The following is a 16,332-nucleotide window of genomic DNA, read 5'->3' on the forward strand; positions in this document are numbered from 1 at the left end:
CTAGTGTGGCATGTTTAGCATTATTATAGGCGAATTCTGCTAGCCATAACAAGGTGGGCCAGTGTATGGGGTTTTGCAGAGTGAAGCAGCGTAGGTATTGTTCAAGGGTTTGATTTAGGCGTTCGGTCTTTCCATCTGTTTGTGGGTGGTAACTGGAGGAGAGTCGTGCATCTATGTGAAGAGTTTTGCATAAGGATTTCCTGAAGCGCGACGTGAACTGCGTACCCCTATCAGTAATCAAGACGCTTGGGATTCCATGAGCACGGATCACATGTTGGAGAAAAACGAAAGCGAGCTCTGAGGATGTAGGTAACCTTCTTAGCGATATGAAATGGCCCATCTTCATTAGGTGATCAACCAATACTAATATTACTGTTTTATCTTCACAGGGGGGCATTTCTACAATAAAGTCCATGGATATGGTGTGCCATGGCCGTGGGGGAGTGGGTAAAGATTGTAGGAGGCCCACTGGTTTTGTATGAATGGCTTTTCCCTGCATACAGATAGCACAGTCCTGGATGTATTCCTTTACATCTTTCCGCAGTCCGGGCCACCAGAAGGAGCGTTCCACACAGGCAATGGTCTTATGGATTCCAAGGTGTCCTCCTAAAACCGAATCGTGGCTCCACGTCAAGACTTGTCGTTGCTGGGTCGTGTGTGGTACATACAGTGCATGGTAGTGATAGGCTAACCCATCTACTTCTGATCGGTGCTCTTGTTCTTCTTTGATCCATGCCTGTACGTCTAGGTCCGCTAAGGTTACTCTCACATCTTCTAGAAAGTCTTGGGAGGTAATTAGAGCGATGACATCTCTGGGTGATGTGGTTTCTGTAAGTATGAGCGGTGGATTCTGCGAAGTTATGGAGGTATCGTTCTCCCATTCTCCTACACGTGAAAGGGCATCCGCCTTCCCGTTTTGAGGTCCTGGTCGGTATTTAATGACAAAATCATAATCCGAAAAGAATAGAGTCCATCGCAACTGACGGGGTGTCAGCGCCTTTGCGGTTTTTAAAAACAGTAGATTTCTGTGGTCTGTGTAGATTTCTACCGTGTGCAAGGCTCCTAAAAGGTAGTGCCGCCATTCTTCGCACGCCCTCTTGATGGCCAGTAATTCCTTGTCGGAGATGGTATAATTGATCTCACTGGGTGTAAGTTTCTTGGAATAAAACGCGACAGAGTGGAGCTGTCCGTTTACTGGATGTCGTTGTGAGAGTACCCCTCCCAGAGCGTGCTGAGATGCGTCGGTTTCGAGAACAAATGGGAGTTGTGGGTCTGGATGGCGTAGGATGGGGGCCCGAGTGAATCTATCCTTCAACATCTGGAATGAGCGGGCTGCTTCCTCTCCCCACTTGAACGGGACGTTTTTCCGCGGCAGTTGGGAAATAGGGCGTATTATCTTTGAAAAGTCCTGAATAAACCGCCGATAAAAATTGGCAAAACCGAGAAAACTTTGCACAGCCTTGACGTTCTGCGGGGTTTTCCACTGGGTGATGGCTTCCACCTTACTCGTTTCCATTTGGAAACCTTGGGAATTGATGATGTAGCCCAAAAACGCAACCTCCTGAACATGAAAGAGGCATTTTTCGAGTTTAACATACAAGGAATGTTGTTGCAGTCGCTCTAAGATGGCTTGTACGTGGGTGATGTGTTCTGGAAGAGTAGCGGAATAGATTAAAATGTCATCAATGTACACCACGCAGAAAACATCCAGATATCCACGCAGCACCTCATCCATGAAGAATTGGAAGGCCGCCGGGGCGTTGCAGAGTCCGAAAGGCATCACACGATATTCGAACAGACCGAACTTAGTTCGGAAATCGGTCTTCCACTCGTCGCCTCTTCGGACTCGCACAAGGTGATATGCTCCCCGGAGGTCAAGTTTGGTGAAGTATTGTGCTCCTTTTAGTTGATCCAAAAGTACTGGTATGAGGGGAAGAGGGTAACGGTTTTTTATAGTGATCCTATTGAGGGCGCGGTAGTCAATACAAGTCCTCAATTCTTCGCAGTCCTTCTTCGGTATGAAGAAAAGGGGAGAGGACGCCGGTGAGGAAGAGTGCCTGATAAATCCGGAAGCCATATTGTCTTCTAAGTATTTTTTGAGGTATAGCGTTTCGGGTTCCGTCAAGGCGTACACTCGGCTGCAAGGGATGTTTGCTCCAGCAATGAGCTCGATCCGGCAGTCATACTCCCGATGAGGAGGCAATCTGGTCGCCTTTTGTTTAACTCCTGATACTCTCGATAGTGAACAGGCAGGGTGATGGAACAACAGTAACGCTCTTGAGTACCGATTGCAGCTAAGTGCGTGGCTGGCGTTTCCTCGTGTTCCGTACCTTCTTCTTGGTGTTTACAATGTTCTTGGCAATAAACCGAAGCCATAGTAACTGTGCGATCTGTCCAGCTGATTACGGGGTCGTGTAACGTCAACCAGGGCATGCCCAGGATGAGCCGGAACTGGGGAGCGTCAATGAGGTAGAATTGGATACATTCGTGATGATCAGGACCAACCGCCATCTGAAGAGCCCGCGTCCGGTACTTCACTGGCCCAGAAGAGAGGGTCGTCCCATCGACCGCTTTTACTAGTTCAGGGATCTCTTTCTTTTCGCAGGGTAGTCCAAGTCGGCGGGCATATTCCTGATCGATATAATTGCCCGTTGCTCCTGAGTCTAACAGGGCGTCCGTTTCTAGCACATCCCTGGAAGTGAGCCATAGAGACACTCCAAGATTCAGATGAGCCACAGCAGGTTGTAGGGTATTCGCTAATACAGAGGAGATCATCTCGCTTGTCCTACCCAAATCAGAGACCTCATCCTGACTTGGGCTTCTTAGTTTTCCGCCGGTTCGTCTCGTCTTGATGTGACTTGTACCCTGGAAATAGAAGGCCTGATGTTGACCGGTGTCCGAGCCAGACATTCTCTAATGAAGTGCCCTCCTTTTCCGCAATAAAGACACAACTTCATTCTTCGGCGTTTGTCTCTTTCCTCGGAAGTAAGAGGGCCTCTGATTCCACCCAACTGCATCGGCTCTGGTCCCTCGACGATTTTTGGTGGTTCACCCACCGAGTCCTTTGGTCTAGGGTAAGAAAACTTCGTCTCTCCTCGGCTCTTGTCACCTTTTCTCTCCAGGAGACGATGGTCTAACTGTACTGTTAAGTCTATAAGTTCTTCGCATGTTTGCGGTAGTTGCACCACTTGGGCGGGAACATCTTTGAGTTCCCCCCTCAGTCCTTGATAGAACAGGGTGATCCTTTTTTCAGGGGGCCACTCCGTTTCCACGACCAACCGATTGAAGGTGGTAATGTACGTCAGCAAGTCTTGGGATCCCTGTCTCAAGGTGAGTAGTTCCCGATCCAATGACAGCATGTGGGACTTCCGATCGAACAACTTCCTTAAGGCGAGGCAAAAATCCGGAAAATGGTGCAAAACCGAATCGTTTCTTTCCATTAACGGGATGGTCCAACTTGCGCGTTACCCCCCATGTAGGACATCATGAATGCCGTCTTTGCGGCTTCTCCTTGAAACACGGCTGGTTTGCATAGAAAATGCAGTCTGCATTGGTTCAGGAAGGTTTCGAACTTCTTAGGGTCCCCATAAAAGCGCTCTGGGGGGGCTAAAGGGATACCTGTGTTTTGTAATACGTGGACCGTGGGCACTGTGTCTGAGGTTTTGGGGGGATATGTGGTGGCTGTGAAAAACCTCCCTCCAGTGTTAACGGGATTCACTTGAGGTGTAGCAGACCCAGGCGGAGGTAGAGTAGCGGGCCTTATGTACGAACCTTCCCCCTGACCCCTACGTGTAAGACCCGCCACCTCCCTACGTAGCGAGCTCACCTCTCTCTGTACATTCTGATTCTCTAACCGAGTGGTCTGCACCTCCTGCTGCAGAGCCGTCAGGCTTTCCAACAACGAGGTCAGCACCACGTTAGTATCCATCGTCCAGGCTGGGTGCAAACGTGGGCTTGTCAATCTGTCAAGTTTGTCAGACTGTCAGTCGCACACACAGGAGCGCACCACTGACCTGTTGTCTTGATCTCAGCGGGGACGATGATTGCAGATAATATCCCCAATTCCCCGGAGTACAACCCCGGCAGGAGAATGGAAACTCGACTACCGGAGACTGGACCCAGGGGGAAAGGAAAACACACGGGACTGGGAGGAGGAGAATCCCTTCGGAGCAGTGGCTGGGAGGTAGGGAGTTCCTGGGAGGCTTGCAACCTGCAGTGATGAGAAAGCGAGAGTCAAGGATGCAGTGATGATCTCTACACGTAAGTATTGAAGCTACACGCTCCCTGGTTAAATACCCACCTGTTACGACACAGGAGGTGTGGATGCCCACTGAGAGAAAATAAGTCCCTTCCTGCTACTCTCCCTGCATTGTCTCTGAATAGTCCGGTAACAACCTTTCTGGTGTGGTGAAGGAGTTTGATCACTGAGTATATCCAATAAGAGAATCCCCCAATGTAAATCACCAGTACTTGATAGCGTCTCACATAGGAATACCAGAAAGCCTTCCCCACTGTTCTTGTAGGAAAAATAAACGATAGGCTAGCACTGCTCGCAATGTCTCGATAGTACTACCAGGAGGAGTGTTACATCACACTCGAATACTTTGGTGTACGAGAACGGGGAAGAGTTCTTGACCCTGGTCCCACTATAAACAAAAGGTGCCACTACGTGAGCGTACTCGTACTGAGCGCTTAATTCACTAGAAAACCAACGGCACGGAATCAGCACGCATGTGCGAGTCTCGGAGGTACTGGAAAATAAAGCAGGAAACGGACTTTGGAAAGAAATTCCCGGGCGTCTCTCCCGGGTTACCTGGTCTGTTCCGTGGGTTCCTTGGACTTGTCTCGTTGCTTCTCTCGTTGCAGTTGTCTGGGGGAAACGGGTCTATCCTCTGGTAACGCTGAAAAGTCTTCAAGCTGAATTCCGGCGGGGAACACCCTCCGCCATTTGTCTCCACTGAATACAATTGACAAGCACTTTCCGCTTCCAGCGGAAGTGCTTAAGTAGTATCTTCCGGGGTTTGCGCCCCAGTGCATGCAGGGACATGTAGTTTTTTCTTCGTTTCCGCTGTTGGAGTCTGGAACGGGGCTCTCGCGCTCCACGCTGTTGGGCCAATGTTTGCGCTCTTGCGCTGGTGATCTCTACAGATCAATGCGTATGCAAAAATGTAAACCCCATAAACAGGTCCTAAAATGCTCGACAGAGCGGGCAGCTGCTAGGGCCTCGAACTATATAACTGAATAGTTGCTTTCACGTTCCCTCAATGGGCATGAGGGAGAAGCCACAGTTTTTTGGGGTACCCGTCCGCACCTGGGATAATACTGCCCCCAAACCATGTGCACTGGCATCCACCATTAGAAATCTTTTAAGGTGAGCGTCAAAAGGTGCAAGAATTCCCGCCTCACAAATGTCTCACCTTACACGATCAAAAGCACTTTGCTGAGCATTACCCTAAACCAATGAACACCCCTTCCGCAATAACATTCTAGATTCTTCAGTCTTTGTTTGCAAAATTAGGAAAATAAATTGTATAGTATTCGACCAAGACCATAAATGAACGTAACTGGTCTTTATCATGTCGAATGGGTGCAGACTTAATAGCTTTCAAAAAGTAAATTTTAGGTGGAATGCCCTGCCGGTGGCACAGTGAGCCTGGGACCCACGTCTGGGCATACCCTGCGCAATTAGGGTGAGACAGCAAAATACACACTATTCAGTCGCTGCAGGTAGGAGCGGTGGGGCCAGCTGGGAGGATTTCGAGAGACGACCACAATGAATAATTAATTTTCCCTCTTGGTTGTCTCTCAAAATCACCCCCCCCCAAAGCCGGCCCAACTGCCTCACCGCTCTTACATGCACCGGCCGCGACTGACACAATTGATCGATGGAATGGCAAAAAAATCAGAACATTCATCCCCAGTCAAGAGATCTGGGTTAAATCCATCATTCTTTTGCTCACCATGCCACCCCAGTTTAGATCTGGCCATATGCAAATCAGTCTTGTCCCTGTGCCTCATGGGAACAGTCCAGCCTGAACTGCCAAGTTAGGTCCTCCCTGAACTGGAAACAAGCATCATGCGACCAGTTTCGGGGTTTCACCCCCTCATCAGCCAGGCTAAATTGAATCCAGTGGTACAGTGTGCCCGGGACCCACTTCTAGGGTCATACCCGGCGCACTTAGGGCGAAAAAACAAAAGACCAAGCGAAACCTCTTGTGCTAGGGTTAAAAACAGCAAGGAGAAAAAGAGGTATGACAGGAACCATTAGATCAAGTCGTCCTCAACTTAAATCGACATGTTTCAGCCTATGACCTTGAAAGTGTCATGGCTTTCTTCAGGATATTGAGTGAGCTACTGCTGTAATATTGAAAAAAAATAACAACAACGGTAAGTATTTCAGTACACTGTATATGATACTAGACCAGTGATCAAAAGGTAGCAAGAAGGTGGATTCACTGGTGGTACCTGTAGGGGAACAAAAAACAACATACTGAGAAATGTATGAGTATGTTTACAACTCATAGTGAGCCAGCCACTATGAGTTGTATACTTACTCATACATTGCCTGGTATGTTCTCCTTGCTGTTTTTAACCCTAGTATAAGGCAGCCAGAATAAAAGTATGCGGTAAACCTTGTGGCTAGCTTTAATTCACCCTCATTAGCACTGTACCACTCACAACACTCTGCCAGCTCACATCGGGTCTGAATGAGAAACCCTCTGAAAAAAAAACATCCCTGAGCTCTTCCCTCGCAGCGAGAGGGTTGTAGCCCGCGCCATGACTAGGCTTCATTGTGCGAGGAGGATTCCCAATGATGAAGCATGCCAACTCTGCTGGGTGAGGGAAACTGTCCTCTAAAGGGACGCCTTCTACTTAGCCAGCCTCTCTTACCTTTTTCGATCAATAACAATATGCAGGTCAAACTGATATCCTGACCCCAAAGTCTTTGGCCCATCTTCAGCCACATAAGCTTTTCCCACGACCTGTTGTGATTTGAACTCAATGGGAGACAAAAAATATCCCAACACTTCTCTCTTTTCTCCCTGTAACCTCTAGGATTAATATCTTTGGGCAGAAGAGTAACATACGGCCTCTCCTTTCTCCACATCTTCTTAGGTACGAACTTCAATAAAGAGCTGGAGTCGATCCATCAGTTCCACCCATCTGTCCAGAATCTGGAATGATGCCTTTGCAGGGGCGGCTCCTCCACTAGGACGGAGGAGCATCGCCCAACTGCTTTCTCGCAGTGCAAGAAAGCCAAAACATAAAATGATAATAACTTTTGGTTAGTACCATTTTATATTTCTTTCCACACTGCGGGCGGGCTGGTGGGCAGAGATGGGCAGGGCAGGAGTGGTTTGTCCACTCCTGGGTACGCACGACTGGTTTGGTCGGCCCTCTCGGGCCACCCAAACCAGTCATGTGTACTCTGGGTTGCAGCCTACATGGAGAATATGCAATCCCCTACAGTCCCTGGCTGAACGGCGTCCCGGCCAATGACAACGCTCCACTGGAGCGTTGTGATTGTCTTACGGGAGGGGAGGGAGGCTGCCTGCTTCCTGTTCTGGCCAGAGGCAGGAAAGCAGGAGCAGACCGAGCAGTGAAGACGCAAGTCCCGGGCCGTCAGAAAGATAGGTTTTATTTTTCTTAAATTATTGAACCTCCCTCCCAACGCGAACCCCTTCCCTCGTGACCCTCTACTCCCAGAGTGTTATGTTCTGTATTGTATATGTTCACCCTGGTACTGTAATGCTGTTTCCCCGCAACATGGATGATTCCACTTCCTGAATCTGGTGTGTGTGGATGCTGAGAATCTCTGAAGCAGACAGTTGCCAGAGATCAGGGAGGTGCCAGGGGTCATTGTAACCTGCTGAATAACGCTCTAATTAATGTTATCTTCTGAGTCCTGTCTTACAAAACTGGCAACGAGGATGGGATTCTATTGAAGAGGACACAGTGCAGAGGAAAAAGATACGTATTGTGACAATGTTTTTACTTGAAAGCTCCATCTCGATGTTATGGGGTTTTCAGTCTAAAAGGGAGAACAACACAAGGTACACAACCCTTGAATGCACACCTCAGGTTAACAACAGCACAGGGTGCCTGATCCCTCAACGCACACCTCAGGTTAAACAACAGCACAGGGTACCTGACCCCTCAACGCACACCTCAGGTTAAACAACAGCACAGGGTACCTGACCCCTCAATGCACACCTCAGGTTAAACAACAGCTCAGGGTACCTGACCCCTCAACGCACACCTCAGGTTAAACAACATTACAGAGTACACGACCCTTCAATGCACACCTCAGGTTAAACAACAACACAAAGTCAGAACCTATAAATAAATATGCCCAGAATATGCAATCATGTACATAGGTGAAATCACAGCCAAGCCAACACATGCAGACTATCACCATGACGAGAATGTTTTCAAATATAAGTAGGAATAGATCAAGAATGGAAAAAACAGTTACTAGCAAGCAGCAAAACTAGCACACCACATGCTTAAATGCACGTTTAAAATTTGTATTGGCAAAATAGAAAAGGTTAAATATTGCACTGTTCACCATCAAATTATTGCTATGCACAAATGCAGAAAGAAATAATTTGTGCTAATAACAAGGCATGCTAAGAAGATTGGTGAGAAATGATAAGACATTGTAAGAAAATTAGTGAGCAGGGCCGTTTCTACCACTAGGCAAGACTAGGCGGCCGCCTAGGGCGGCAAAATGGCTAGGGCGGCAAAAGCGGGGAATGGTAGAAACGGCTCTGCATGCACGCTACTGACTACCTCTACCTAATGCCTAAGAGGAAGTGTGCTTTAGCACGCTCAATTGATAAACTCGAAAAAAGTACTAGTGATACAAGACATCTCACAAACACGCACATTTCACATCTAAACAAAATGTATTTCGTTAATCCAACCTCAAAGTGGATACGTACTCAAATACGCCGGCTTTTGAACAAAAATATCCCCTCCTCTTCCTAAATTAAAAAGAAGAACCTGTTGCATCGCCAGAACCCTCAAAACTATGGAAAACTATGAATTTCCATCCAGTCTTAAGGGCTTAGGGTGCGTATGCGCACCACGACTGACTCACCAGTGTGGTTGATTCAACGCCTAACCTAGAGAAGCGTCCTTTCACTGCTCTAAAAGGACTAACGCTCTGTAAGAAGGAACACAAATAAGGGGTTGAGAGACCAGCCACCAGGTGCGGTCAACGTGTGGAAAGATTTCGGGGAAGTGTCTTGTCTGTAATTTTTCCATGAAGAAGTGGGAGAGCTGCAGAGAACAGCTCTCGTTTTCACCGTTCATATCCCCAGGGACAGGCTATGGTGCTGTCATTCCTCGTTATGCGTTTTTGCCTGGCCCGTAGATTTTTCTGCACAACGGCTTCCTACATCGTGCCCTGCGTGCTCTGCATGATTTTTCTGTCCCGCAGATCAGTGCTGCACTTTGTTAATCTCCACCAGACTGCTCGGCCCGGTCCTGCAACAATTCACTGCAGAGTTTAATGAGGAGAGAGGACCCGGGAGAGGAGGTGATAAGACTGGGGAGTTCAGAGAGGAGAGGTGCAGAGGAGGACCAAAGGAAGAGAGAGGTGCAAAGGAACAACTGCAAACTGAGGCGTGAGAAGAGCTGAGGAAAACGTGCAGAAGGAGACGCGACGGGTGAAGAGAAAGACCCGCGGGAGGAAAGGTGCACGGGGTGACATCTGAGAGTCAGAGGGAGCCATGCATGAGGGGCAGTGACTGGTGCAGAAAGCCCTGCAGAGGAGAGAGGGGATCCGGAAGGAGGCCTCCTGGTAGAGAGGCGCCGAACACCGAGGTTGTGGGGATACGAAGGGAGCGCAGGAGAAGAAGTGAAAGGTAGAAGGAGGAAGCAGGGAGCGCTCCAGGGTAAGCGGGAGGCACCATGGGAGAAGCGAGAGCTGCCGGGTGAAGATGGGAGTGCCGGCATCGGCATGTGGGATGAGAAGGGCACGAGGACAGAGAGTTTAATGATCCATGCAAGAGGGAAGGTGCACCGGTGACGCGAGAGCAAGGACACTACTGAGGACTGTCACTGAGCGAGAGGTGCTGAGGGGTGCTAACCACGGAGAGGCACTGAGGACTGGCACTGATTGAATGATAGTGAAGGGCACTGAGGACTGGCACGTAGGATTGGTACTCACAGACTGTCTTGAGGATTGGTACTCACAGAGGGGCACTGAGGACTGTCACTGAGCGAGAGGTGCTGAGGGGCGCTACCCACGGAGAGGCACTGAGGACTGGCACTGATTGAATGATAGTGAGGGGCACTGAGGACTGGCATCGAGGATTGGTACTCACAGACTGCCTTGAGGATTTGGTACTCACAGAGGGACACTGAGGACAACTACTGAGCGAGGTGTGTCGAAGACTGGCGCTGAGGACTGCTACTAACAGAGGGGCACTGAGGACTGTCACTGGAGAGGGATTATGCGGACTGGCACTGAGCGAACGGCACTGAGGATTGGTACTCACGCAGGGCCACTGAGGACAATTACTGAGCGAGCAGTACTGAGGTCTGCTGCTTAAAGAGGACTTACCCCCCTGAACAAGAAGTACGGAAGACTACTATTAACGAGGGGAGGGGGAAGAGGGTCCGAGGACTAGTATTTGTGAAGGTCATTGAGGACTGGCACTGAGTATAACTGAGACTGGCATTGAGCGAGGAGCACTGAGGACTGGCACAATGGGGAGGGTATTAAGGACTGGCACTGAGAATTGGTACTCAGGGAGGGTCTCTCAGGACTGATCCGGCCCAATTGAGCATTGAAGACTGTGTTGAGTGCGGGGTACAGAGGACAGGTACTGACCAAGAGACCCTGAAGACTGTGGTCACTGTGGATTACTGAGGGCATGTACTGACGGAGTGAGCCCTGAAGACTGTGTTCACTAAGGGGTACTGAGGGCAGGTAGTGACCGAGTGAGCATGAAGACTGTGTTCACTGATGGGTACTGAGGACAGGTACCTACCGATGAAGCATTGACGACTGTGTTCACTGAGGGGTGCTGAAGACAGGTACTGACAGTGAGCATTGACGACTGTGTTCACTGAGGGGTATTGAGGACAGGTACTGGCCGAGTGAGCTTCGAAAACTGTGTTCACTGAGGGGTATGGAGGACAGGTACTGGCCGAGTGAGCATTGAAAACTGTGTTCACTGAGGGGTATTGAGGACAGGTACTGGCCGAGTGAGCATTGAAAACTGTGTTCATCGAAGGGTACTGAGGACAGGTACTGGCCGAGTGAGCACGGAAGACTGTGTTCACTGATGGGTACTGAGGACAGGTACGACCAAGTGAGCCCCGATGTCTGTGTTCACTGATGGATACTGAGGACAGGTACTGGGTGAGTGGGCAGTGCAAGTTTCTATTTTTGTTGTTTATGATTTTGAAAACGAGGTGCACTTGATGCCTTGGTGGTTTTTAAATACAAGGTTCTATTGGGCATCCATGTACATAATTCTGTGAGTGTATGGCTACTGTAACGGTCTGGTCTGGGCCTTTCGTTGAGGTTGTTTGCAGGACTGACTGTTGTGTTTCCTGATAGTAAATAAGAACAACATAGAAGGGATCGGCAGTAGAGGGTGTGCCTTTCTAGCCTGGATGGCAGGGGGAGAGAGTGATGGTAGTAAAATGGAGGGGGCGGCATTTTTCAGTTCTCGCCTAGGGCGGCAAAACACCTAGAAAGGGCCCTGGCTGGCCCCTTTTTAATAACTCTCAGGTTACCGGCAGTCAGATTGAAGGGCAGAAAAACAAAATCCAGTGACAGCAGGTCCATTACGAACTCACCACTGGCACAAAAAGGACGGTTCAATCCCATAAAATGCTGGTGTACAATTTCAAATAAACTGCCAATTTAATGCAATAGAGGGTGGTAAATATATGTTAAAGCACTACACCTCCAAGCCAATGGAGAGCTGCCGGAAGCTTGTGGTCTGTTCTCCCTAAACATTTGACATAATTCCTGGATCCCCTTTACTTTTGAAGTACTCACAGCAAGGAACCGTTGGCTCACTCCACATCAGTACAGCCAGAAAACGTTTAAGTTGGTTCCAAAGGCACGTTACCTCTGCAGTGCTTGTACAAATGCCCTGTGCTGAGGCCATCTGATGGAAACTGACACTGGTGGGGCTCCCAAACACATTTTCTCTCAGCAGGCTTAAAATAGGTTCTCTTAAAAGTACTTCTAATGTCTCTCCTCCCCTGTTGCAGCAAACATGACTCCTCTTAAGTATCAGAAGCGACGTTTTTCTCACAGGAGGTCCTTTTCCGCTTTTCACCATTGATACAATCCAAAGGAAGTCCAAATTTAACCATGAAGTAGGTTATAAGTAGATGGTTTATTAGGCTTAGTTGCAGGATAATCAAGATGGTAAGTGTTAGAACTGGGGGTCTCAAGCTGGCAATGGAATACACCTTTGACCAAATAGGGAGCCTTGCTTCTAAGTCAGGGAAAGGGGATTACACTACTGGATAACTCCTGCTTACCCCCTTGGTAGCTTGGCACGAGCAGACAGGCTTATCTCAGAGGCAGTGTGTTAAGAATTTGTGAATACATACAGTAATACAGTGAAAACACTACAGATTGACACTACACAGGTTTTATAAAATAAGTATTCTTTATATAGACTTATCACAGGCCATAAACGACAAAAATCCACAATAGTGTAATCAATAAGAATTCTTCAAGATGGCCGAAATGGTTCTAAAATAGATTATTCACTTAAAAATAGTCTTTAGCAACAGATAACTCCAACTTCAAGGTCAAAGAAATCCCAAAGTACGGCGCCGACTGCGAGGTGCGCGGCGTCGGGCCCGGAGTCAAAACAGACCCAAAAAGAAGAGTACCTTGGAAAAGTGGAAACAAAGACAGCTCACGGCATCAGGGAGAAGCGGCGTCGTTGGCGCGTTGCGGCGTCGGTTCCTTACTTTGGGGAGATGATGCGTCGGTACCTGGATGCTTGCGCAGGCAGGGGAGGCGTCGGTTCCTGACCGGAGAGGAGGTGACATCATCATGGTGCCGAAATCACGGTTCAGTACGATGTCAAGCTGTTGATGGATTCTTGACCACCCACATCGACGATCGGCTCCGCGATGATGTCGGCTTTGGAGTCGATGAGGCACAGCAGCATGCGTCGCAAGTTGGAACAGCGCTCACGGCTATGGCAGACCTACGATGTCATTACCTGGCGTCGATGTGGCACGGCGGCCGGCGTCGGGTCCACGTTGCAAGTCGGAGCAGCGCTCGCGATTTCATTGCAGATTCCGGCGTCGCTCGCCGGCGTCGGTATTGCAGAGTCCTTCTGTAGCACTAGAACAGCAAGTTCCAGATGCAGGCAAATAGAAGGGGGTGAAGTCTTTTTGCTGGTGTTTCACTGTTTTTCGACATTAGTCTGGCTGTGGCCCTGCTAATCAGGACCACAGCCTAGCTGCTTCCTCTCTAAAATGGTTTGCATGTACATTAGGTACATATCTTATTGGATTCTGGAGTGCCTTATAAGCCCCTAGTATATGGTATACTATGTACCTAGGGCATAGGTACTTCAGAGGCCTACCAGGGGCTGCAGCATGTATTATGCCACCCCTGGGAAGCACTCCAAAATGGCACCGCAGGTCTGCTACTGCAGCCTGGGTAAGGGTGTGCTTGCACCCCTTACTGTGGTATAGGCTACCTATATCACTACCCTATACAGACACAAATAAACCTATAAGCCACTCCTATGGCAGACCTTGACAATCCTGAAGGCAGAGTGTTTGGTTTTATGCAAGAGGGTGCCCACGCATGAGCTGAGCCCCTCTGCAGCTTTCGGAAATACTTCCTTATGGCTGTGCTGTGATACAGCCATACCATATACTCTTAAGTGCATTATAACCTCGCGGTAAATGCTAACTTTGGAATGGCTGCATCAAAACATGTCGTGTTTGGCGTCAAACGCTTTGAAATACTACCCCCCACCAATTCTGGCGGCGGGGGTAGCATTCCACTCTTCTAGAGGGAGAGACATGTTCACACTGGCTAAACCCGGTAGGACTTTCCTGAGCCCTGGCATCACAAAATGGATGCCTCTGCCACAGACACGGGTCTGGCCTCCTGCTGCTGACCGAAACTCCGGCAGGGGAGGACTGGACAATAGGTTTCCTGCTGAAGGGAGGTGTGACCACCTTCCCAGACAGGCTGATGTGTATTGGGGCTGGGCGGGAGCACTCTCTGGTGCTTTGAAGTCCTGCACTGGGGGCACGTTTGCTGTCCCTGTGCATAGCCCAGTTCAAACCGGTTGCAGGGGTACCTGCCCCTGCTCTGGCGCGAAACTGGACAAAGGAAATGGGTGTAGCCACCCCTCTTTCCAAGCCCACCCATAGGTGGGGCCTTAGAGTTAGTCCATTCCCTAAACTTACTATAAGTATAGGAATCCAGTCCCTAGGACTTTAGATTACACTGGACGAAACTCTCCAACATATATCCTGACGTTCTATCCTGACTAGAAAACTGAAGAAATCTCCCTTGGGGTCAAGGAGTGACTCCCCTGCTTGGCAGGCATCAAAGAAGCAACTGACCGGTCTGCATCGCTGAAGCTCCCGCCGGACGCAGAAGTCTTTGCATCACCAGAGGTGAATTTCCAGACTTCGCCGAGGCTACCCTGAGTCCACAGCAAAGCTGAGGCCCGTGGCTATCATGGGTGACGTGGAACCATGACCCCTGGACACCGTGAACTTTTGCAGCAACACTATCTTCCTGGTCCTCCTCGAAGTTGTGCTTTGGGCTCCGAGTAGCCCCAGCCTTGAGCACCTCCTGCACCGAAGATTGTTGGCCTCCACTCCACGAGTGACCCGTGGGCCAGCTTCAAGTGCGACCGCTCGAGGCTCCTTCGCGATCACTAGCCCGTTGGCTAGCAGGTCCCCACGAAGGCAACTCCTTTTCTGCTTGAGCTTTCCTGGTTGCTCCAGACATGCCCTGACTTACCCTCGCTGGGTGAGTCCCTCAGACCTTGCTGGTCTGCACCACACTCCTTTCTCTGAATTCCAGTGACTTGCCGTTGCCATGGTTTGTTGGGTCCATTCTGGTCGCCGACACCGCAGCACTCGACAGACTTCGTGGGACAGCTCGAATCCAGCTCATGGACTTTGTCGACGCCTCCTGGACCTCGTGGCTGAAGAGTCAAGACACCCATCAACTCACCTGAAGCACCCGACATATGTGGGCATTGGTCCATCCTGCCCTCGGTCACTGGCAAGTGACCCAGACTCTGTCCCCTCTGCTTTCAGGTTCCTTACATCCTAGATCCAGGCTTTGATCTCTCCGGACACTTCTCCTCTTCATGGCAGCATCAGTTCTTTGCAGGCTCGCATTGCAATCGACGACGCGACGCGACGCGACACCAAAAGACACCTATGCACTCGGCTTTCCTGGGTGAGGTAACTCGAGTACTCCAGTGCTCACGTGGGTGCTGGCCCTAGAACTACCTAAGTCCCAAAGGGTTTGGTCCTGACTCGATTAGAAGTGTCCCTAATCTTCAAATTTCCAACCGCGACATTGCCCATTGAAGATAACGGGAACCCGTGGTTGTGTTTACACATGGCATAAAGTCCCCGTGTGTCCCCTGTGTCACTACCTTGGGTGGTTCCTTTGGGTCCCAGCGATTCTAGAGGCTAAAGGCCTTGTGTCTATTGCAGTCGTGGTTCTTATACCACTTTTTTGGTATATGGTTTGGTACGCCCCTAGGGCCCAAACGTGTATTTGTGCTATTACTGATGATTGCTATCTTGTAACTTAAGTACTTCGAACTCCAGTCTCATAAAGGGACTAGAAGGGTGTGTGTTAACCTAAATACATATATTTTAAATATATACCTGGTGTGGTTGTCCTTTCATTTGATCATTCAAGAGATTATAGACTGGTAAAACAAGCTGCTTTACATTCTTTCAAGACTTAGCCTGAAGGCTGCTCTCCTTAGCTACCACTAGGATAGCTTTCAATAAAGGTTCTCTTTAACCTATCACCATAAGGGGTTGTTTGGACTGATACAAGGTGCCCACTAGAACTAGTGGACAGCATATATCAGGCCACCTTCTCACATTGGTGTGCAGCGTGTGGGATTCCAGCTTGCTATTGTTTTACCAGATAATCTCAATTGAATTGATCAACTGAAAACTACTAAAGGTACCTGAGGTACATATAATATCAAGTTTAGCTACAGTAAGTTCTACTGAACTTAGAGTTGTGTGTTAAGGGATAGCACACCCTTTCTACAACTCAAGAGAGTTTAGTAGGCCACTCTAGTGTAGGTAGTGCAATACACCACA

Source organism: Triturus cristatus, chromosome 4_1, assembly GCF_964204655.1.
Source record: "Triturus cristatus chromosome 4_1, aTriCri1.1, whole genome shotgun sequence".
NCBI lineage: Eukaryota > Metazoa > Chordata > Amphibia > Caudata > Salamandridae > Triturus > Triturus cristatus.